This window comes from Trachypithecus francoisi, unplaced genomic scaffold, assembly GCF_009764315.1.
Source record: "Trachypithecus francoisi isolate TF-2019V2 unplaced genomic scaffold, Tfra_2.0 Lachesis_group17, whole genome shotgun sequence".
Taxonomy (NCBI): domain Eukaryota; kingdom Metazoa; phylum Chordata; class Mammalia; order Primates; family Cercopithecidae; genus Trachypithecus; species Trachypithecus francoisi.
In genome coordinates this window covers 3776833-3800062 of record NW_022681462.1, presented here as the reverse complement: position 1 = coordinate 3800062, position 23230 = coordinate 3776833, and the positions used below count along the sequence as shown (strand labels likewise).

Here is a 23230-nt window from a genome sequence, read left to right as displayed (position 1 = left end):
TCAATGACATGATAAACACATGAGTGGCTTCAGATGTGTGACAAGGAAAGGTTGTAACTTTCCACCTCCATTGGGATAAAAAGAGGCCCCGCTTACAAAAGGAGAAATAGCCGTGTGTGTTGCTAGAATTAAATTGCTTGTCATTAAGGGGTTGAGGGAGGTGGATTTTAAAGAATATGGCTCATTCAGTAGACTTGTAGTACATTAACAGGTGAGAGTACCTAGCATAGTATTAGCACCTGAGAGCTCTTCAGTCGTCAATAAAAGCTCTTCAATGGTGTACCAGTTTGGGCACCAACAGAGAAACACAAACAGTAGGTAATATATGGATGTGTACATAGATTGTGTGTGTGTGTTTGTGTGTGTGTGTGTCTGTGTGTGTATGTAATATGGATAGGTAGGTTGCTGGATTGATTGATTGCAAGGTGTTGGCTTATACGATTGTGGGGCTAGCAGGCAAGTCCAAAAGCCGTGGACAGGCCATCAGGAAGAGCAGTGTAGAAACGTGTGGTCAGGAGCTGAAGTTGAAGTCCACCAGTAGAATTTCTTCTTCTTCAGGGAAGCCTCATTTCTGCTCTTAGAACCTTTTAACTGATGGAATCAGACCCACCCAGGTTGTCTAGGATGCTCTTCCTTACAGTCAACTGTTGATAGACTTTTTTAAATATTATTGTAATCGACTTTAATCTTATCTATGCAATACCTTCACAGCAACACCTGGATTGAATGACCTTTCTGTTTGATTGAATGTCTGGGGACTGAGGCCTTGCCTCGTTGACACATACAACTGGCCATCCCAGATAGACAGGGGTAGGGTTACATTGCTTGCTGACACATAGGTCCCAAAGCGCCCACTTGGTAGTTGAAAAGTCCTGAATCTGAAGCCCAGCTCTGCCACATCCTCGCTCTGTGGCCAAGCATGTTTCTTAACCTCTTTGCTTCGCTTTCCTCCTGCATAAAATGGGGTTAATAATGCTGGCTTCATGGGGCCCTTAAGACAATCAAGTGAATATCTGGCATGATAAAAGTAAACAGTCAAAGGTAGTTATGGTTTGGTACATTTTAAGATTTAAGATTCAATTTAGAGAGTTTTACCTTCGCATCATTTAGAATGGCATCCGGAAATGTAAGAATGCCTAAGAATCAGCTGGCTGGAGTAGTAGGAATAGATCAGAGTCTTTTGGTGTTGAGACCTATGAAAGTTTTTTTTCTTTTGTGTTTCCAGCCATGCATTAGTTCGGCCTGAATTTAATATTCTTTTATTGTGCAGAGCAAAGATTATCAGCTTATTTATCAAACACAGGGAATTAGGAAAAAAAAAAACATTGAATGGGAATGATTCTCTGATGGCAGTGGAGGGCGTGATACATGATAACATCTGTATGAATACCAAATGGAGTCATTAGGATCTGCTGCTGCTGGTATGAGTACCAACTGAATTCCTAATGACGGGACTCTTAAAGTAATGTATTGCTTAGGATGTGAGGAAGTGGAGTGCTTAATTTTTCAGTTGGTTTATTGCAGCCCTTAACAAGCGTGGCTGCTAGTAAGTAGACAGTTAAATTAAACTCATGAATATCTGTTATAGTTTTTGAAATATAAAATTCAAACAAAAGCCTTATATTTGTACCAATACTCAGAAATGCAGGAAGCTAGGAATAAACACAGGAGAGCAAAGGGAACAAACAATAAGCCAGTGCGGTTCCTCCTTGGCATTTTACAATAACCGGCATCTGAAGCGATAAGAGAAGAAACTATAGCTGATGATACGGTCTTAATTTTTGAGCAAGAGGAAGGGAGGGCAGAGGGGCAGACGAGAAGTATTCAGACTGAGAATTTGAGGCAGGCTCATGGCTGACCATTCTTGGCCTTCTGTGTTGATGGTCACCATGACCAAGAGAGCTCTTAGGCAAGTTCTTGTTGAAGCCTTTCCCCAGACAGGCAGGGTTAAGCTAGCAAGAACCTGAGCAGGCATCTCCAGGGCAACTCTGCGAAGACGTGGGCTCCACGGAGGGCAAGAGCAGCAAGTTCCTCCAGAACAGATGCACCATCAGATTCCCACGAGGTTGTGAGCAGCTGGAACACATCCCTTGGTGCTGCCATGAGTAGCATGGTTTCTGTCTTAGCGTTGGGAAGAGATGGTAAAGAGAGCAGGAGAAGGAAAAGCTGGAGTGACAGCCACAGAGGAGAAGGCCACAAAGTCTGGGGTGAGGAGGAAGAAGCCAGTGGTGGGAGCAGCAGTGGGGAGATCCCAGGAAACAGGAGTCAGGATGATGGGGCCACTGGGCACCTAGGCACCATCCTGGAGGAGCCCAGCACTGCTGTGGGGAGGGCTGCAAGCACCAGCAATATGGGAAGGGCTCGACCTCTGGACCTAAGGGGCCCTGAAAAAGAGGACCCACAGATCATGTTAGTGTTGCAGAGAGAATCTTGAAGGAGGCAGGCTGTGGAACAGGCCATGCTCGTCTGGGACATCTTCCCCTCTCTCAAAGGCTGTGGAGCAGGCCATGCTTGTTTGGGACCTCTTCCCCTCTCTCAAAGGCTATGGAACAGGCCATGCTCCTTTGGGACATCTTCCCCTCTTCTCAAAGGCAAAGGAGGGACTCCCGGGTTGCCTGGGGAAGCAGCAAAGGTAAGGTTGATCATTGAAGAAACAAAACGAAAAACGCACAAGCTTTCAATAGTGCCCTCCCTGAAAAGCATATTAATAAAAAGAAAGCCCCCTTTAAATAAATAATTGTACAAGGAAACTAAATCAGAGTATTCACATTTCAGATTTCAGTCTGATATTGTTAGATCAACTAGTGTTTGTCTCACAAGATACTGAGAGGACAGGGTGTAAATACATTAATTCACAATCAGACAAAAAGGGCCCCAAGGCAGACTGTATTTTTGGATAGGACTTTTTTTTCCGAACTTGAAATTTAACCAAGTGGAATTCATTTGTAAGTACTGTCCTATTCAACCATTAGAAATGAAAGATTTGCCATTTAATGGAAGGATGTGCATTTCACTTGAAAGATAGAACATAATGTCCTTGCATAGCTGCTCTCCAGGGGCGTGGACCCTGTTTTGCATTGTGTATTGGGCACAGAGGAGACGCAGATTTATCTCACACCTGACAGGCCCAGCATTTATACATGAAGATCAAGGCTTGGGGGAAATCGTAGCTTCCATTTCCAGCTGAGCGTCAGATGGTAAAGCTATCAGAAATGACATATCCAGTTTCCAGTTTCATACTCACGAGCCCAGGAAGGCAGAACAAGTGAGGAAGAAAAGGGAAGAGTTTTCAGATGAATGATAAAATTAATAAAGAAGATATATAAAACAATTGCTTTAAACTTAGCAGATTGAAGCAGGAATGAGATGTTATTGAATTCTTTCTTCATTTAGAAAAGGGCTCTCCACTGGGAATGTCTTAAAGGATGTCAGATAGCGAAGACAGATAGAATACAGAAGATAAATAGAGTGGACTTCCTGTAATGTATTTAGGAAGGAGGTTTGTAATTGGCAGCGTCAGCAGGTTGTTAGCAATGATCAAACAGCATTTCCCATTCCAATGGATGTGACTCGACAGAAGCCTATAGGGTGTCCGGTAACATAAAGATACCCCAGTCCTGAAAGAGAAGTCAACTAGGAGACAAATACCAATACACTGCAAACTAGAACAGAAATTTTCACCATCTAGTTTTAAAAAAACTCATTAAATCCATATCTGATTTTATTTGTCTTAAACTTGATGAGGTTATCTATGTGATGGAAATCTTTAAACAGTTTATTATTTATATTCCAATTTCTTGAACTCTGATTTTAAAAAAGAGGTAACCTAGTATATAAAGCACCTACTACTTTTTAAAACGTGTGACCAGTGCCAATCATTTTGTAATTGTCTTAAATGCAAGATACATACCTGTTTCATTGTTTTGAATATTCACTTATTATTTGTTCTTGTACTCAACAAATATTTATAGCATGTTTACTGTTGCCAAGCACTTTCCCAAATGCTGGGATGAAGTAGAAGGGAGTTTGTTACCATATATCATTGATTAAAAGATACACATTACTCACATTTTAATAGCTCTGAAATTGGACTGTGTCTTAAATCTATTACGTGTCATAATTTGGTTGGCAGTTTTTCTCTCTAAATAGCACACAACGTGGTGTTGTCTTCTACTGGTAGCATCTAAGAATCCTTGAAATAGGTTGTAATGGTACGATTATGTAATAATATTATACATATATGCTGGTGTACCTAAGCCACTATTTACTTATTCATATTTATTCAGAAAATTGAGATTCTTCTTCCATGAAACCCATTGTTATGCCTCTGGAGGAAAAATGGCTTCAATATAGAATGCTGTGTGTGTCCTTGGTGGTTGTAAATTGAGAGTAAAAGAGAAAGAAAAATGTGAATTAGTAGATAAAATAGGATTCGGAAGAATATAAACTCTAAACTTTCCTATATTTCTTCCATCATTATGCATGAGAGGCCTTTCAGACAGCTTAATCATCTCAGTGTTTGCGTTATGTAGGATGTTGGCAGTGTGTAATGTGATCCACACATCTTACTGTTTTTTCTTTGTGTTTTATTCTTCGTTAAAATCAATTTAATTACTTTATAATACTGCTTTAAGTAAATCCAATTATGAAAGTCTGGATTACTCAAGAAGGTTAAATTTGGAGGTGATTCTTCCCTTTGAACATACAATTACCATCGAATTTGCTCAAATGGGACATTTAAAATCAACTTTGATTCACAAAAATTGAGTTTGCATGCAACTTTAAAAGAATGTCTATCATGTGAAATGAGGTACCCCTGCATTGATGGGGTACCTCTACTTTTATGAGATACACCTGCCTTGACGAGGGACACCTGCCTTGACGAGGGACACCTGCATTGAGTTGAGTTGACAGTTGAATTCCACGGAATATGCCCAAGCATGTAGTGAGTGCACGGTGTGTGTTTGTGTGTTTATGCATTTGAAATGTTCAGAAGAGTCGCACACCGGAAATCAGAGTTTATCCCTCACTGGTTTTAAACAAATGCTTAGTTTGTCCATAAAAAAGAACTATTTCCTTCATTGTGTTTGTATAACAAGTCAATACTAATTATAGCATGTGACTTCCAGATTTTAAGAATTTACAGGGCTATAAATTATTTATACTGTTTATTAAAGTTTGTACTGTTTTAAAGTCCATGAGCCTACAGTTTAAGCAGTCATAAGCAAATATACTTCCAAATATGTCAAACATCTCTACTCGATAAACAGTATTCACCCGCACACAAGGGTTCTGTGGGAGCACCCAGGAGGGACCTCTGCCTCTAAGTAGGAGAAAATTACATCCAAGCAGAGATGCAAAGGAGGCACAGAGGGAAAAACATTTTCAAAGCCTCGAAGTGTGGGTGAGAGTGGAAAGAGGCCGGAATGTGGAGTTGTGACAGGAGCTGAAAGAGACGACTCTGGGCCCAGTCATGAAATGCCTTCTTAGCTGTGACAGGCAGTTGGCCTTCTGTTCTGGGGGCGCAGCGATCCAAGTGTCTCAAGCAGGGAGTGACAGGATCAGACTGGTGTTTTAGAAACATCCCTGTGACTGCAGCCAGGGAAACCACTGGAGAAAGAGCAGATGCAGGGAGGCAACTGCAGCAATTTGGTAAGAATGAGTGGAAACGTGAGCTAGACGCAGTACTGCAGCGATAGAGAGGAGTCTGCAGAGAAGATGGCTCTTCAGAAAGACTGGAGGATGCATTGGATGGGGGTGAAATGAGGAGGGAGGAGAGGCTGAGCTCCAGATTCCCAGTGTGGTCAGTGTGGAGGTGGCACTGTGTGGAGGTGGCAGCCATTCTCTGAAATAGTGAACACCTGAAGAGTAGCCGGTTGGGGTCACGATAATGAGTTTCTTATATGTGGAGGTGTCCCTTCTGCTGTGAAGAGAGAGGAGGGCAATGGTTTATTAGTGCCAGCAAGGTTGGCAGAACCCACTTGACAGCGAGAGGAACACAGATTGCTGCACAGCCCAAGCACCCAGATGAAGCTGCAGTGATGTCTAGATTTGCTGTAGCCAAACTAAATAATCCACATGTGGAGGAGATCCACGGTACAGAAAGAGCAGGCTCAAAATACACAGACATAATGCCTTGGGGAGGTATTTTCAGGGATCCCAGGACACCTCAGAAGAATCGAGGGGTAGAAAAGAGAGAAGAGACATCCCATCAAAGATAACCTCACTTTATTTATTTAGTGCCACGATATCAGAGAGACTTTTTACGATGCGTTCAGAGCCAGATTGCGTGCATGCACACACATGCATATGCAGGCATGTACACATGGATGTACACACACAGTCTGTTTCTTCAAAAGACATGGAGCCACCTGCCGTTAGAGGGGACCTGCATTTTTACGAGCCTGTGGCTAATCCTGCGCTTGCGGCTTTTAAGGAGAAGGAGGAAAATGAGTAGCATTGTTCAGTCTGTGGACTCTTTCTAGCAACCTGCCATCACGGAATTGAGCCAGACCTGTTTTGTGGAGATCATCAAACCTGCCAGACAGCCTTTCGTCATGGGCATTTCCCCCTTTGACTGTACCCATGGCTACCACTCTGTTCTTGCCCAGAGTAGCTCTAGCAGCTGCTAGAACCACATTGCCAACATCCTGTGACCTTCAGAGAATCCCAGGCCTGGTCTGGCCACCCAGACACTTCCAGTCAGTGAATGCCATTGTATCCAGGGCCCACTGTCTCCTGCTGGGCACTGCACAGCCCGCAGCAGATACAGCCCTTTTCGCTGCTTCACCAAATGTTGAGTGGGCTTTCCTCCAGTAGGACCCTGAAAAACGTCTTGGCTCTGGGCAGAGGTCTTTGAAGGCAGCAGTGGTCCAGTGGTCTGTGTGAAGGCAAGAATTAAAATAAGGAGCTTCTGAATGAGCCCTGGGTGGTCACTGAGAAGGGGAGTGGGGGCGGGCCTGAATCTTAGAGCTACATATTTGGATTGGAAATGTTTTAAAGCTTGAGAGCCCTCTTAGAGGTGACCCAAACCAAATTTCTGATCTTTAACAGTCTCTGCATCCTGAAAGCTGTGCATTCCCCTGGGGTATGGTAATTTAAGCAAAGTCTTTATTGGGCTGAAATTACAGTATCAACTCGTGTTCTTTCATCATCATCACTTTGTTTCATCACGAGATGGTAATACGGTCTCCATACAACTGCAGTAAAAACCTTGCCAGTATAATTTCCCATGGTAAGTTATAGCCTCTTCACAGGGTTCCCACGTTTCCTACACTTGAAATAAAATTCTTCTGAAGCCTTAATATCCTATTACAGCCACGATGTTGCGAGCCCTCCATGGCCTTGCGTTGAAATCTTTATGGGATCATTGCAGTGCAGTTAAGTGGTTATTGGTACAGCATGGTTTAACAATAAAGCCCTAAAAAGCCACTTTAGAGTGCACAACATCCTGATTTTCTAAGTCTAGATAGTTCTGCCATTGCCAGACGTGCCTTCCAAATACCCAAAGATGTGTGTCTACCTTGGAGACCCTAGCAGTTACTTTCTAATAAGGCAGAAAAAACATGTTATTTCCTTTGCTTTTCTATTTCATTAGGACCTGACTTGTGGCCCCTCCGTTTCTTGGCCATGTGGCTCAAACTTTGACCTGGCCCCATGGATTATGTAGGGCAGGTGGAAAACAATGTTTCTATGTGGGTAGCTACTATTAAAACTACTAAAATGTGAAGCCAATTGTGTGGCTTTCAGGTAGCAGAATTGTTTGTTCTTTTTTCCTTCAAATCCTTATGTCAGCAATACTTCTTTCATGATAACATTTATTTATCAAAGTTTATGCTACTTTGACTTTTTATAAAATACCAGTGAAGATAAATGGATCGATTGACCCCAGGAGCAGTTTATTTATCCCTTTAGTCACACTTCAGTGGCAAAATCAATACCCTTCTGAAATATCTGATATTACAGTGGTTCCAGTAAATAGTGACATTCCTGAGCTATGTGCAAGGGGAACTGAAATTTATTATCAACTTAGATTTTTTAGTACCTGTATTGATTTTCCTGGAGATGCTTGTGAATTTTTATTTATCTGTAGCTGAGCAAGTGACCTTTGTTTCAGAAAACTGTAGTTTAAACTTGCCAAGATTAGGAGAGTTGGAAGAACTTGTTTGTATTTGTGAATGTGGCGTGAAAGTAGGAAGAGGTATTTTTTCAGAAGGAGGCATTTTTGTTTTCTTATCTATTCAGTGTTTTGCATTCCATTTGTGTTGCCAAAATCCAGACATGTCAAATCCACAGGTACTTATTAAAGACATCTGTGTGCCCAGCTCTGTGAGGATGGCTGTAGCAGAAATATGGCATTTGCAGTGGTCTTGGTTTTGAAGGTGAGATTAGCATAAGCAGAGGTTTGAGGGAAGAGTGGGAGCAAGGAGTGGAGGACGGGAAACAGGAAGGAGACTGGGCTGCTGGTGGGGAGGAGGCAGGACGGGCCCTGTGCCCTGTGAGGGTGGAGCAGAGTGGGAGGCAGCATTGGCCAAAGCAAGAGCCCCAGGCAGTGGAGCCTTGGATGTCGGGCCTGAAGGCAGTGGGGACTGTCTTAGAATTTTATGCTGAGATGAAAACATGTGATTGAAAAATGGGTCTGGTGGCAGGAGGTGATCAGAGTGGACAGCCGCAAGAGGCTTCCTGGGGAATGGGCTCCCTCAGTATCCGGGTGCAGCAGGCGGGTCAGAGGTGACCCATGGCAGCCCCCAGTGTCAGCATGAGCAAGTGCAGGACTGAGGACAAGACCGTGATGCCATGCCCTGGGGCAGAGAAGAAGATGGAAAAGGAGAAGGTGCCCCAGATCCACTGGCTCACAGAAGCACTCTTACTGAGGAAGAGCTCGTTCCTGAAGTTTGCATTGACAGCTTCTCCTAGGCGATGGGCTTGGAGAGCTGTGGTCCGCATCAAGAGCTAGCCTGGCAACAGGGCAAGGATGTGGCTGCAAGATGGCATCGTGGTACCCACTCTCTCTCGGTGCCTCAGTGTCCTTGTGGAGGACCTGCCCCTATGACTGGAGTGTTGGTCAAGTGAGATGATCCCATACAGCATTTGGTGTTGTGCTGTACATGGGTTGGGTGCCCAGTAAATGGGAGTGGTTTTTATTTTGAAGACCCTTTGGGGAAAAATGTCCATTCTTTTTTTATTATTATTATTATTATACTTTAAGTTCTAGGGTACATGTGCATAACGTGCAGGTTTGTTACATATGTATACTTGTGCCATGTTGGTGTGCTGCACCCATCAACTCGTCAGCACCCATCAACTCGTCATTTACATCAGGTATAACTCCCAATGTAATCCCTCCCCCTCCCCCCTCCCCGTGATAGGCCCCGGTGTGTGATGTTCCCCTTCCCGAGTCCAAGTGATCTCATTGTTCAGTTCCCACCTATGAGTGAGAACATGCAGTGTTTGGTTTTCTCTTCTTGCGATAGTTTGCTGAGAATGATGGTTTCCAGCTGCATCCATGTCCCTGCCAAGGACACAAACTCATCCTTTTTTATGGCTGCATAGTATTCCATGGTGTATATGTGCCACATTTTCTTAATCCAGTCTGTCACAGATGGACATTTGGGTTGATTCCAAGTCTTTGCTATTGTGAATAGTGCCACAATAAACATACGTGTGCATGTGTCTTTATAGCAGCATGATTTATAATCCTTTGGGTATATACCCAGTAGTGGGATGGCTGGGTCATATGGTACATCTAGTTCTAGATCCTTGAGGAATTGCCATACTGTTTTCCATAATGGTTGAACTAGTTTACAATCCCACCAACAGTGTAAAAGTGTTCCTATTTCTCCACATCCTCTCCAGCACCTGTTGTTTCCTGACTTTTGAATGATTGCCATTCTAACTGGTGTGAGATGGTATCTCATTGTGGTTTTGATTTGCATTTCTCTGATGGCCAGTGATGATGAACATTTTTTCATGTGTCTGTTGGCTGTATGAATGTCTTCTTTTGAGAAATGTCTGTTCATATCCTTTGCCCACTTTTTGATGGGGTTGTTTTTTTCTTGTAAATTTGTTTGAGTTCTTTGTAGGTTCTGGATATCAGCCCTTTGTCAGATGAGTAGATTGCAAAAATTTTCTCCCATTCTTTTTTTTTTTTTTTTTTTGAGACGGAGTCTCGCTCTGCCGCCCAGGCTGGAGTGCTGTGGCCGGATTTCAGCTCACTGCAAGCTCCGTCTCCCGGATTTACGCCATTCTCCTGTCTCAGCCTCCCGAGCAGCTGGGACTACAGGCGTCCGCCACCTCGCCTGGCTAATTTTTTTTAGTAGAGACGGGGTTTCACCGTGTTAGCCAGGATGGTCTCGATCTCCTGACCTCGTGATCCACCCGTCTCGGCCTCCCAAAGTGCTGGGATTACAGGCTTGAGCCACCGCGCCCGGCCGAATTTTCTCCCATTCTGTAGGTTACCTGTTCACTCTGATGGTAGTTTCTTTTGCTGTGCAGAAGCTCTTTAGTTTAATTAGATCCCATTTGTCAATTTTGGCTTTTGCTGCCGTTGCTTTTGGTGTTTTAGACATGAAGTCCTTGCCCATGCCTATGTCCTGAGTGGTATTACCTAGGTTTTCTTCTAGGGATTTTATGGTATTAGATCTAACATTTAAGTCTCTAATCCATCTTGAATTAATTTTCGTATAAGGAGTAAGGAAAGGATCCAGTTTCAGCTTTCTATTTATGGCTAGCCAATTTTCCCAGCTCCATTTATTAAATAGGGAATCCTTTCCCTATTTCTTGTTTCTCTCAGGTTTGTCAAAGATCAGATGGCTGTAGATGTGTGGTATTATTTCTGAGGACTCTGTTCTGTTCCATTGGTCTATATCTCTGTTTTGGTACCAGTACCATGCTGTTTTGGTTACTGTAGCCTTGTAGTATAGTTTGAAGTCAGGTGGCGTGATGCCTCCAGCTTTGTTCTTTTGACTTCGGATTGTCTTGGCAATGCGGGCTCTTTTCTGGTTCCATATGAACTTTAAAGCAGTTTTTTCCAATTCTGTGAAGAAACTCATTGATAACTTGATGGGGATGGCATTGAATCTATAAATAACCTTGGGCAGTATGGCCATTTTCACGATATTGATTCTTCCTATCCATGAGCATGGTATGTTCTTCCATTTGTTTCTGTCCTCTTTGATTTCACTGAGCAGTGGTTTGTAGTTCTCCTTGAAGAGGTCCTTTACATCCCTTATAAGTTGGATTCCTAGGTATTTTATTCTCTTTGAAGCAATTGTGAATGGAAGTTCATTCCTGATTTGGCTCTCTGTTTGTCTGTTACTGGTGTATAAGAATGTTTGTGATTTTTGCACATTAATTTTGTATCCTGAGACTTTGCTGAAGTTGCTTATCAGCTTAAGGAGATTTTGGGCTGAGACAATGGGGTTTTCTAAATATACAATCATGTCATCTGCAAACAGGGACACTTTGACTTCTTCTTTTCCTAACTGAATACGCTTTATTTCTTTCTCTTGCCTGATTGCCCTAGCCAGAACTTCCAACACTATGTTGAATAGGAGCGGTGAGAGAGGGCATCCCTGTCTTGTGCCAGTTTTCAAAGGGAATTTTTCCAGTTTTTGCCCATTCAGTATGATGTTGGCTGTGGATTTGTCATAAATAGCTCTTATTATTTTGAGGTACATTCCATGAATACCGAATTTATTGAGCGTTTTTAGCATGAAGGGCTGTTGAATTTTGTCAAAAGCCTTTTCTGCATCTATTGAGATAATCGTGTGGTTCTTGTCTTTGGTTCTGTTTATATGCTGCATTACGTTTATTGATTTGCGAGTGTTGAACCAGCCTTGCATCACAGGGATGAAGCCCACTTGATCATGGTGGATAAGCTTTTTGATGTGCTGCTGAATCCGATTTGCCAGTATTTTATTGAGGATTTTTGCATCGATGTTCATCAGGGATATTGGTCTAAAATTCTCTTTTTTTGTTGTGTCTCTGCCGGGCTTTGATATCAGGATGATGTTGGCCTCATAAAATGAGTTAGGGAGGATTCCCTCTTTTTCTATTGATTGTAATAGTTTCAGAAGGAATGGTACCAGCTCCTCCTTGTACCTCTGGTAGAATTCAGCTGTGAATCCATCTGGTCCTGGACTTTTTTTGGTTGGTAGGCTATTAATTATTGCCTCAATTTCAGAGCCTGCTATTGGTCTATTGAGGGATTCAACTTCTTCCTGGTTTAGTCTTGGGAGAGTGTAAGTGTCCAGGAAATGATCCATTTCTTCTAGATTTTCTAGTTGATTTGCGTAGAGGTGTTTATAGTATTCTCTGATGGTAGTTTGTATTTCTGTGGGGTCGGTGGTGATAGCCCCTTTATCATTTTTTATTGCGTCTATTTGATTCTTCTCTCTTTTCTTCTTTATTAGTCTTGCTAGCGGTCTGTCAATTTTGTTGATCTTTTCAAAAAACCAACTCCTGGATTCATTGATTTTTTGGAGGGTTTTTTGTGTCTCTATCTCCTTCAGTTCTGCTCTGATCTTAGTTATTTCTTGCCTTCTGCTAGCCTTTGAATGTGTTTGCTATTGCCTCTCTAGTTCTTTTAATTGTGATGTTAGAGTGTCCATTTTAGATCTTTCCAGCTTTCTCTTGTGGGCATTTAGTGCTATAAATTTCCCTCTACACACTGCTTTAAATGTGTCCCAGAGATTCTGGTATGTTGTATCTTTGTTCTCATTGGTTTCAAAGAACATCTTTATTTCTGCCTTCATTTCGTTATGTACCCAGTAGTCATTCAGGAGCAGGTTGTTCAGTTTCCATGTAGTTGAGTGGTTTTGATTGAGTTTCTTAGTCCTGAGTTCTAGTTTGATTGCACTGTGGTCTGAGAGACAGTTTGTTATAATTTCTGTTCCTTTACATTTGCTGAGGAGTGTTTTACTTCCAATTATGTGATCAATTTTGGAATAAGTGTGATGTGGTGCTGAGAAGAATGTATATTCTGTTGATTTGGGGTGAAGAGTTCCATAGATGTCTATTAGGTCCGCTTGGTGCAGAGATGAGTTCAATTCCTGGATATCCTTGTTAACTTTCTGTCTCGTTGATCTGTCTAATGTTGACAGTGGAGTGTTGAAGTCTCCATTATTATTGTATGGGAGTCTAAGTCTCTTTGTAAGTCTCTAAGGACTTGCTTTATGAATCTGGGTGCTCCTGTATTGGGTGCATATATATTTAGGATAGTTAGCTCTTCCTGTTGAATTGATCCCTTTACCATTGTGTAATGGCCTTCTTTGTCTCTTTTGATCTTTGATGGTTTAAAGTCTGTTTTATCAGAGACTAGTATTGCAATCCCTGCTTTTTTTTGTTCTCCATTTGCTTGGTAGATCTTCCTCCATCCCCTTATTTTGAGCCTATGTATGTCTCTGCATGTGAGATGGGTCTCCTGAATGCAGCAGACTGATGGATCTTGACTCTTTATCCAGTTTGCCAGTCTGTGTCTTTTAATTGGAGCATTTAGTCCATTTACATTTAAGGTTAATATTGTTATGTGTGAACTTGATCCTGCCATTATGATATTAACTGGTTATTTTGCTCGTTAGTTGATGCAGTTTCTTCCTAGCCTCGATGGTCTTTACATTTTGGCATGTTTTTGCAATGGCTGGTACCGGTTGTTCCTTTCCATGTTTAGGGCTTCCTTCAGGGTCTCTTGTAAGGCAGGCCTGGTGGTGACAAAATCTCTAAGCATTTGCTTATCTGTAAAGGATTTTATTTCTCCTTCACTGATGAAGCTTAGTTTGGCTGGATATGAAATTCTGGGTTGAAAATTCTTTTCTTTAAGAATGTTGAATATTGGCCCCCACTCTCTTCTGGCTTGTAGAGTTTCTGCCAAGAGGTCTGCTGTTAGTCTGATGGGCTTCCCTTTGTGGGTAACGCGACCTTTCTCTCTGGCTGCCCTTAAGATTTTTACCTTCATTTCAACTTTGGTGAGTCTGGCAATTACGTGTCTTGGAGTTGCTCTTCTGGAGGAGTATCTTTGTGGCATTCTCTGTATTTCCTGAATTTGAATGTTGGCCTGCCCTACTAGGTTGGGGAAGTTCTCCTGGATGATATCCTGAAGAGTGTTTTCCAAGTTGGTTCCATTTTCCCCCTCACTTTCGGCACCCCAATCAGACGTAGATTTGGTCTTTTTACATAATCCCATACTTCTTGCAGGCTTTGTTCATTTCTTTTTCTTCTTTTTTCTTTTGGTTTCTCTTCCCACTTTGTTTCATTCATTTGATCCTCAATCACTGATACTCTTTCTTCCAGTTGATCGAGTCGGTTACTGAAGCTTGTGCATTTGTCACGTATTTCTTGTGTCATGGTTTTCATCTGTGTCATTTCGTTTATGACCTTCTCTGCATTAATTGTTCTAGCTGTCAATTCTTCCACTCTTTTTTCAAGATTTTTAGTTTCTTTGTGCTGGGTACGTAATTCCTCCTTTAGCTCTGAGAAGTTTGATGGACTGAAGCCTCCTTCTCTCATCTCGTCAAAGTCATTCTCTGACCAGCTTCGATCCGTTGCTGGCGATGAGCTGCGCTCCTTTGCAGGGGGAGATGCGCTCTTATTTTTTGAATTTCCAGCTTTTCTGTCCTGCTTTTTCCCCATCTTTGTGGTTTTATCTGCCTCTGGCCTTTGATGATGGTGACGTACTGATGGGGTTTTGGTATAGGTGTCCTTCCTGTTTGATAGTTTTCCTTCTAACAGTGAGGACCCTCAGCTGCAGGTCTGTTGGAGATTGCTTGAGGTCCACTCCAGACCCTGTTTGCCTGGGTATCAGCAGCAGAGGTTGCAGAAGATAGAATATTGCTGAACTTACTTTGGAAGCTTCCTCTCAGGGGTGTACTCCACCCTGTGAGGTGTGGGGTGTCAGACTGCCCCTAGTGGGGGATGTCTCCCAGTTAGGCTACTCAAGTCAGGGACCCACTTGAGCAGGCAGTCTGTCCCTTCTCAGATCTCAACCTCCGTGTGGGGAGATCCACTGCTCTCTTCAAAGCCGTCAGACAGAGTCGTTTGCGTCTGCAGAGGTTTCTGCTGCTTTTTATGTTGTTGTTGTTTAGCTGTGCCCTGTCCCCAGAGGTGGAGTCTACAGAGACAGGCAGGTTTCCTTGAGCTGCTGTGAGCTCCACCCAGTTCGAGCTTCCCAGCGCCTTTGTTTACCTACTTAAGCATCAGCAATGGCAGGCGCCCCTCCCCCGGCCTCGCTGCTGCCTTGCGGTTAGATCGCAGACTGCTGTGCTAGCAATGAGGGAGGCTCCGTGGCTGTGGGACCTTCCTGGCCAGGTGTGGGATATAAACTCCTGGTGTGCCCGTTTGCTTAAAGTGCAGTATTGGGGTGGGAGTTACCCAATTTTCCAGGTGTGGTGTGTCTCAGTTCCCCTGGCTAGGGAAAGGGATTCCCCTCCTTGCGCTTCCCAGGTGAGGCGATGCCTCGCCCTGCTTCAGCTCTCGCTGGTCGGGCTGCAGCAGCTGACCAGCACCGATTGTCCGGCACTCCCTAGTGAGATGACCCCAGGACCTCAGTTGAAAATGCAGAAATCACCGGTCTTCTGTGTCGCTCGCGCTGGGAGTTGGAGACTGGAGCTGTTCCTATTCGGCCATCTTGCTCCGCCCCCTCAGATACTTAAGCTCCTTCTATGTGCCACATTTTCTTAATCCAGTCTGTCACTGATGGACATGTGGGTTGATTCCAAATCCCAGCTACTCGGGAGGCTGAGGCAGGAGAATGGCGTGAACCCGGGAGGCGGAGCTTGCAGTGAGCTGAGATCGCACAACTACACTCTAGCCTGGGCGACAGAGTGAGACTCCGTCTCAAAAGAAAAAAAAAAAAAGTCCTGAGATACAGCTTAAATATTGGTCTTTGTTATCCCAAAATGGTAATCGTAATTATGGTAAATTAGTTGAATTCACCTTTCATTTATTTTGCAGTAAATATCTATTTCATTTAACTTTAGTAGATAAAGTAACCAACTATTATTCAGCTTTTAGAAAACCCTTCACAATACAATTTAAAAAATAATATATAGTAACTAATAAAAGTAAACCATTTCTTTAAAATTTATGGGGTTTACTTGCATAACAGTTTATGTACACCTGGGAAGATGGAGAGAGAACTATTGAATAAGAATGCACAGGGCTGGGCGCGGTGGCTCACGTCTGTAATCCCAGCACTTTGGGAGGCCTAGGTGGGCAGATCACGAGGTCAGGAGATAGAGACCATCCCGGCTAACACAGTAAAACCCTGTCTCTACTAAAAATACAAAAATTTAGCCAGGCGTAGTGGCAGGCGCCTGTAGTCTCAGCTAGCGGAGAGGCTGAGGGAGGAGAATCTCTTGAACCTGGGAGGCAGAGGTCACAGTGAGCCGAGATCACACCACTGCACTTCAGCCTGGGTGACAGAGTGAGACTCCATCTCAAAAAAAAAAAAAAAAGCATTTTGACAGGGAAATAAATGATCAAATGAAACATCTTGACTAGAAATTTAGAGTCGTTTCACTTAAATCTGCTTCACTTCAGATGGAAACTTCTGACAGGTTCTTGGGTGATGGTTCATGCAAAAGGCATCGGTCACTGACGGGGGAAAATACCCCAAGAACCAGAGACTTCTGCAGAAGTGGCAGGAGTGGTCTTATGGACAGGTGGTTGCAGCACGGGAGTGGGTCAGGATGGCTTTCTGTATTTCTGGAATTTGGGGATCATAGGTGAGTCTTTAAGTGGGGAAGTTTCAGAGGCATCTGATAGTAGTAGAAAGCTCCTCAATGCGGAATGTTTGGTTCATTCCATAGTACGGTGTCATATTAATTTACAAGGTCATATAAATGCCCTTTTTATTATACAACCAACTTAGGCCTCCCTAGTTATTTATCCAGAAACTGAAAGTGGACAGAGTTTTCTATTGCCAGTTTCTCCATTGAAATTTAGGGGGAAAAAAAAGAAAAAAATGAGACAGCTTTTTTTTTTTTTTTTTTTTGAGACGGAATCTCACTCTCTCACTCAGACTGGGATGCAATGGTGCGATCTCGCCTCACTGCAATCTCTGCCTCCCGGGTTCAAGCAATTCTCCTGCCTCAGCCTCCCGAGTAGCTGGGACTACAGGCGTGTGCCACCACCTGGCTAATTTTTGTATTTTTAGTAGAGACAGGGTTTCACCATGTTGGCCAGGCTAGTCTCGAACTCCTGACCTCAGGTGATCCACCTGCCTCAGCCTCCCAAAGTGCTGGGATTGCAGGCGTGAGCCATCACCACGCCTGTCTGAGACAGCTTTTTATAACTGTAGAAGCAGCTATGGAGAATGTGCAAATATGGTTTATTCCCTTCTTCAGTTCAGTACTTTAAATCACTCCCACTGAATCCCTGCTGTGTGCTCTCTCTGTTCTGTCAGCAAGGATGGAGAGCATAGCCCGGACGCTCACTGTGGCTGGCACGGTGGTGAGGGGCTTTGCAGTGTCAGAGGTCAGCCTTTATCAGGGATAAGATCCTCTCTGCCGTGAGCCTGGTGGCCTCTTTATAAAACTAACTTCAGAAGGTTGTGTAAGTAGATGCAGTTCAATAATATATAAGGGAAGGCTCTGATCCCTATTCCACAAGAATATCTCTGCACTTCAGTGTATCTACATTTCATCATGTCATCTTTTTAAAATCAAAGACACGCTTCTACTCTATGTTTCTGAAATGTGGTTCAACTTAAAAAACACATTAAAAATATTTACATGATTCTTACATACATTCTCTTCTAAAGTATGGGAAACACCTTGTTGGTGGGATTGGACACAGGCATTGTCTTTGCAGAGTGTAATTTGGCAGTTCTATACAATTTGAAAGTGTGAGTCCTTTGAGCTTGATGTTCCACGCTGAGAACATATCCAGCAGCAATAGCCATGCTCATGCACCAACTCATAATACAGAAAAACTGTCAACAACCCCTGTGCTTTCTTATACAGAAGAAGTTCAGTAAATTGTGCTGTAATCATGGTGTGGTTTCTCATGTGTCAGTTACACAGAATGGAGCCAGCCTATGTGTGCTGGCAATGAAAGGGCCTCGAGAAATGCTGAACGAAACGCAACTACCACACCAGTACATAGCGTGGTTCCATTTTTATTTTTAAATAATGGCACACAAAGCTATTAGTAATTGCTTAATTTTGGATACAGACTGAAGCAGAAGTAAAGAGGGACTTAAATTTTTAAATCTATGTGCTTTTGTACTGTGTGATGTTTCTAAAAGCGTACACCTAAGTATTATGTAATTTAAGCATTTTAAAAATATTTTTCTGGCTGGGCACAGTGGCTCACACCTGTAATCCCAGCACTTTGGGAGGCTGAGGTGGGTGGATCACGAGGTCAGCAGATCGAGACCATCCTGGCTGGCACAGTGAAACCTCGTCTGTACTAAAAATACAAAAAATTAGCCAGGCGTGGTGGCAGGTGCCTGTAGTCTCAGCTACTTGGGAGGCTGAGGCAGGAGAATGGCATGTACCCGGGAGGCGGAGCTTGCAGTGAGCCGAGATGGCGCTGCTGCACTCCAGCCTGTGTGACAGAGCGAGACTCCGTCTCAAAAAAAAAAAAAAAATTTCCTGACACTGATCAGAAAAAATGTCAAACTGCCAGAATGCTGAAGTACCAAACACTGCTTCTTCCTTCCTTCCCTTCCTCCCTCCCTCCTTCCTTCCTTTCTTCCTTTCCTCCTCCCTTTTTTCCTCCTCCTTTCCCTCCCTCCTTTCTTCGTTCTTTCTTCTCTCTCTCTTCCTGCCTTCTGAATAAGTAATGTTTCTAATGTAAACAGTATTTTAAACTGCGTAATGAAGTTCTGCTACCCCTTGTTCTCCATCTATTCTGTTTCATCCCACTACATATTTTCTCAACATTCAACCCACCACAACCATATTTAGTATTATCTTGTGTGTCCTAGAGTTTTCTTTAAGCAGACACACATGTAGCCATAAATATTATCTTTATTTTTCCTTCAAAAAAAGGCATCCAGGCACCATATCAATGTGCATTTTTCTGCTCCATGTGTATTTTTCTGTGCTTTGTGAGGAACACCCTGTTTAACCCATTTATGCCTAGTGTTCCATTATTGGTTCCAATATTGCTAAGCTTGTGGGAGTTATTTATACCTACTGCTCAAGGTCATTGCAAAGGTCTGATTTTGCACAAAAAAAAGAAATTTGCAACCTCTGGCATAAATGGGTTAATTTCCACAACCACTCCATGAGGGAAGGCCAGTTTACAGATAAGAAAATTGTGGTTCAGACACACGGAGCCTCAAAACTTAGGAAGTGGCAGAATAGGATGTAAACTCAAGTAGTCTGAACCCAGATTCTTAGTTTCTGAGTCCCTTAAATACTGATAAATATTTAAATACTGATAAATAGATAAAAATTTCAAGTAGAATTTGAGGATAATGATAAAGGTGTTTAGAAGTTTCTGTGGCTAGCCCTTCTGAATTTATGAAAATCAAATAGTGTTAGTTGATGTTCTTCTCCAGTTTATAAAACCATCTGTAAGTGTTATTGGGCTGCCGTAACAAAATGCCATAGACTGTAGAGTTCAGCAAGGGTAACTTATTTTCCCCCAATTCTGGAGGCTGAAAAGCTCAGGATCAGAGCCAGGCAGGGTTCAGTGTCGGTGAGAGCCCCAGTCCTGACTTGCAGACAGCCACCTTTGTGCTGTGTCTCTGATGTCTCTTCTTAGAAGGACACTCATCACAAGGGCTCTGCCTTCCTGATCTCATCCAACCCGAATTACCTCCCAAAGGCCCCATCTTCAAATCCCATCACACTGGGGTTAGGACTTCAACTTGCGAATTTTGAGGAAAAACATATATTGAGTCCACAGAGCCGTCTCAATAGAGACTGTCAAATTCCCAGTCAGACATACGTATTAAATGCTTGCTCTGTGTAGCACACTCTGTGAAATACTTTAGATGTATTCATATATTCAGATACATTCCTGTTGTGGAAGGTGCTGAGAAGGTACGACCATTGTCACATCCTAAGCAGAAGGTGTCCCCAGCACCAGGGAGCAGGCAGGCCCTGCCATGGGTAACAAAGACAGTTATGTGGATTTTTTTTGGCAAAACTGTTAATGGTCATGGTTCATCCCATGATGTCTTCTTCATGGGCACAGAATGATTTGTGGGAGTGCCAGGGAGGTGAGAATTAAGCAACCACATTCCCTTCCTTGCCTACCCTTGGAACAGCTTCTCCTTAGTCACTGACATTGGTCACCCCCCAAGTCCACACCTTCCCTCCATGTTGTTCTAGGATGGAAGGACCCAGGGTTGAATGCTGGGCCCCACCGCAAGCTAGGAGGTAATCTTAGAATTATTCTCCACGTTATTGATCTCCCAAGATTCCCTCTGGTGCTCAGGATGTTGGTGTGCATAGAGGCCATCACACCCTGTGGGAGCAGTCAGGTCCTGCAGCACTACAGAGTTTGGATGCTGTCTTGAGCAGGAAGCAGAGCCTCTGAGCCATTCGCAGCAGTGGGTCTGCTCTGAAGGGACCTCTGGAACTGCCGTCTGGGGCAGGTGTTGCTGGGGAGGGAATGCGAGTAGAAGGAGCTGGAATTTGGGAGCAGGTCGGTGCAGGCAGGGCCCTTTGAAGACCTCCAAAACAGTAGGCTTGCTTCCTTTCAGAGGCCCCACCCCATCCTGAGAGACAGATTAAAATAGACTCTCAGCCGGGCGCGGTGGCTCACGCCTGTAATCCCAGCACTTTGGGAGGCCGAGACAGGCAGATCACAAGGTCAGGAGATCGAGATCATCCTGGCTAACATGGTGAAACCCCATCTCTACTAAAAATACAAAAAGGCCGGGCGTGGTGGCTCAAGCCTGTAATCCCAGCACTTTGGGAGGCCGAGACAGGTGGATCACGAGGTCAAGAGATCGAGACCATCCTGGCTAACACAGTGAAACCCCGTCTCTACTAAAAAATACAAAAAACTAGCCGGGCGTGGTGGCAGGCGCCTGTAGTCCCAGCTACTCGGGAGGCTGAGGGAGGAGAATGGCGTAAACCCAGGAGGCAGAGCTTGCAGTGAGCTGAGATCCGGCCACTGCACTCCAGCCTGGGCGACAGAGCGAGACTCCGTCTCAAAAAAAAAAAAAAAAAATAGACTCACATCTCATGTTAAATACAACAGTTTAAAAACTTCTTTAAACTTTCTAAAGAGCTTTTTATAATTTTGCTTTTGGAGTTATCTGACTATGAGTAATTTAATTTATAGTTGGCTTCTCAGTAATCATTAGGCAACCTCAAGAATTCTTAGAATGTGGGAAAAAAATCTCAGCTACATATTATTTTCAAGCGTAATGAATTTTGTAATGAAAACTAAATGTAACAATGAATAAAAATGGCTGAATATGTTTTTAGACATTTAATTAAACATTATGAATTTGACATGATTGCTTTCTCTTTTTATTTTGGAGCCCATGTATTTCCCTTCTAAAGGTCTCAAACATTTGTGCGCGACCTTCAAAAGCTGGCGGGCTTTGGCCAGGCGCAGCGGCTCACGCCTGTAATCCCAGCACTTTGGGAGGCTGAGGTGGGCAGATCACGAGGTCAGGAGATCGAGACCATCCTGGCTAACAGGGTGAAACCCCATCTGTACTAAAAATATGAAAAATTAGCCAGGCGAGGTGGCAGGCGCCTGTAGTCCCAGCTACTCGGGAGGTTGAGGCAGGAGAATGGTGTGAACCCGGGAGGCGGAGCGTGAAGTGAGCCGAGATCACGCCACTGCACTCCAGCCTGGGCGACAGAGCCAGACTCCGTCTGAAAAAAAAAAAAAAAAAAAAATGCTGGTGGGATTTCAGCCCAGGGCCTGGGAGAGAAAATGGAGACAATCCTGGCTCTACCAACTATGAGCTGTGGGGCCCTGGGAAAAGCGCTTCCACACACTCTGAACCTCTGTGTCTTCATCTGTAAGGGAGGTAGTATCGCCTCCCGCGGTGAGGTTGTGTCTGCTTCCTTGGTGTTGGGTGAAACATCCACCTGCAGCTGTCCTCCATGTGTCACAGGACCAAAGTGGAAAGCTCAGTCGCCCGCCTGCCCGCACCTGCAGCAGGAGTGAGAGAAATCTGTCCTCCCCCGCCTCAGCATCCTGCCGGACTGGGCAGACTCCGGCTGCCTCTGCTGGAGGCTGTGATGCTCACCTGCCTGCTACTTGTTCCCTCCTGTACTGATCATGTCTTTTTTTTCTGCATTTTTGAAGCGTTGACATGTTGGGGCCTCGCTGACCCTGAAACGCTAGCTAATTCCCAGAGACAGCAAAAGACTGGTCTGCTGCCGTGAACGTCCCTTTCACCCACAACTGCTCCAAAGCCCATACCCCACCTCCTTTTTCAGCTCTCACACTCTGGGCCCCTGTCGCCTGCTCTTATCAATCCAGGACACACACCAGATAACTCAGGACAGCCTCTGTGCTCTGGATCCCACTGAAGTTATTCCAAATAGCCAATCCTAAACCTGATAACTCAAATCCTTATCCATTCCCTCCCATGGAAAACAATAAAGGCTCTTGCCCACGTTTCTCCCTGGCTCCCTCTACCTCCCTCCTGACCTTGGTGCTTCCCTGTGTGACCCCCACCATGTGTGGCATGTCCCCTCCCATTGAGAACTGAGTAACAAACTGTCATTTCAGTGGCAGTCATCTCCTGATCTGTTGGCCTCACCACACGTGAATAATTAAATCTGCATTTCAAAATAGCTCCCACCCCTCAGTTTGGCTATCAGAAGACACCAGCTTGGGGAAGGCAGGCCCCAGTGAGCAAGGAAATGAATTCCCAGTCCGTGCGGGGTCCCGTGGTAGAGGCGGGGAGGGTCCAACTGACAGGCCGTGGATCTGTACCTGATAGGCCAGGGGCATGCAGAGGTCACTCTGCCCAGACAGAAGTGGTGCACGCCAAAGTCTGCCCCCAACACCCCCACCATCCTGCCCTTTGAACGACAGGGGGCACGGAGGGGCAGTTAGTGTGCACGTGTGAGAGAGTGCTGGTTGGGAGAAAGTGCAGAACTCAGAGGTTATCTGCTTCTTCCTGCTGCTCCGGGCTCCTGCCCACTCTGACCTCTGATCATTCAATGTGCCTGCTCAAGCCTCGTGACTGTCTCAGGCAAGGCTTGTTTTGTTTTTGTCGTCATTGAAAATAAGCTGGGAATGCATGTATCTCAATCACTTGTTAAAAGTGTTTTTAATTGCATTTCTGATAATGTTC

The 23230-nt window shown here is 44.1% G+C and overlaps 1 protein-coding gene across 5 annotated transcripts in view; it reads left to right on the top strand.

Annotated features, from left to right (window-relative positions):
* Nucleotides 1–23230, top strand: part of AFF3 (AF4/FMR2 family member 3) — a 639560-nt gene that overhangs the window by 238385 nt on the left and 377945 nt on the right. The gene's annotated exons all lie outside the window — the stretch shown is intronic.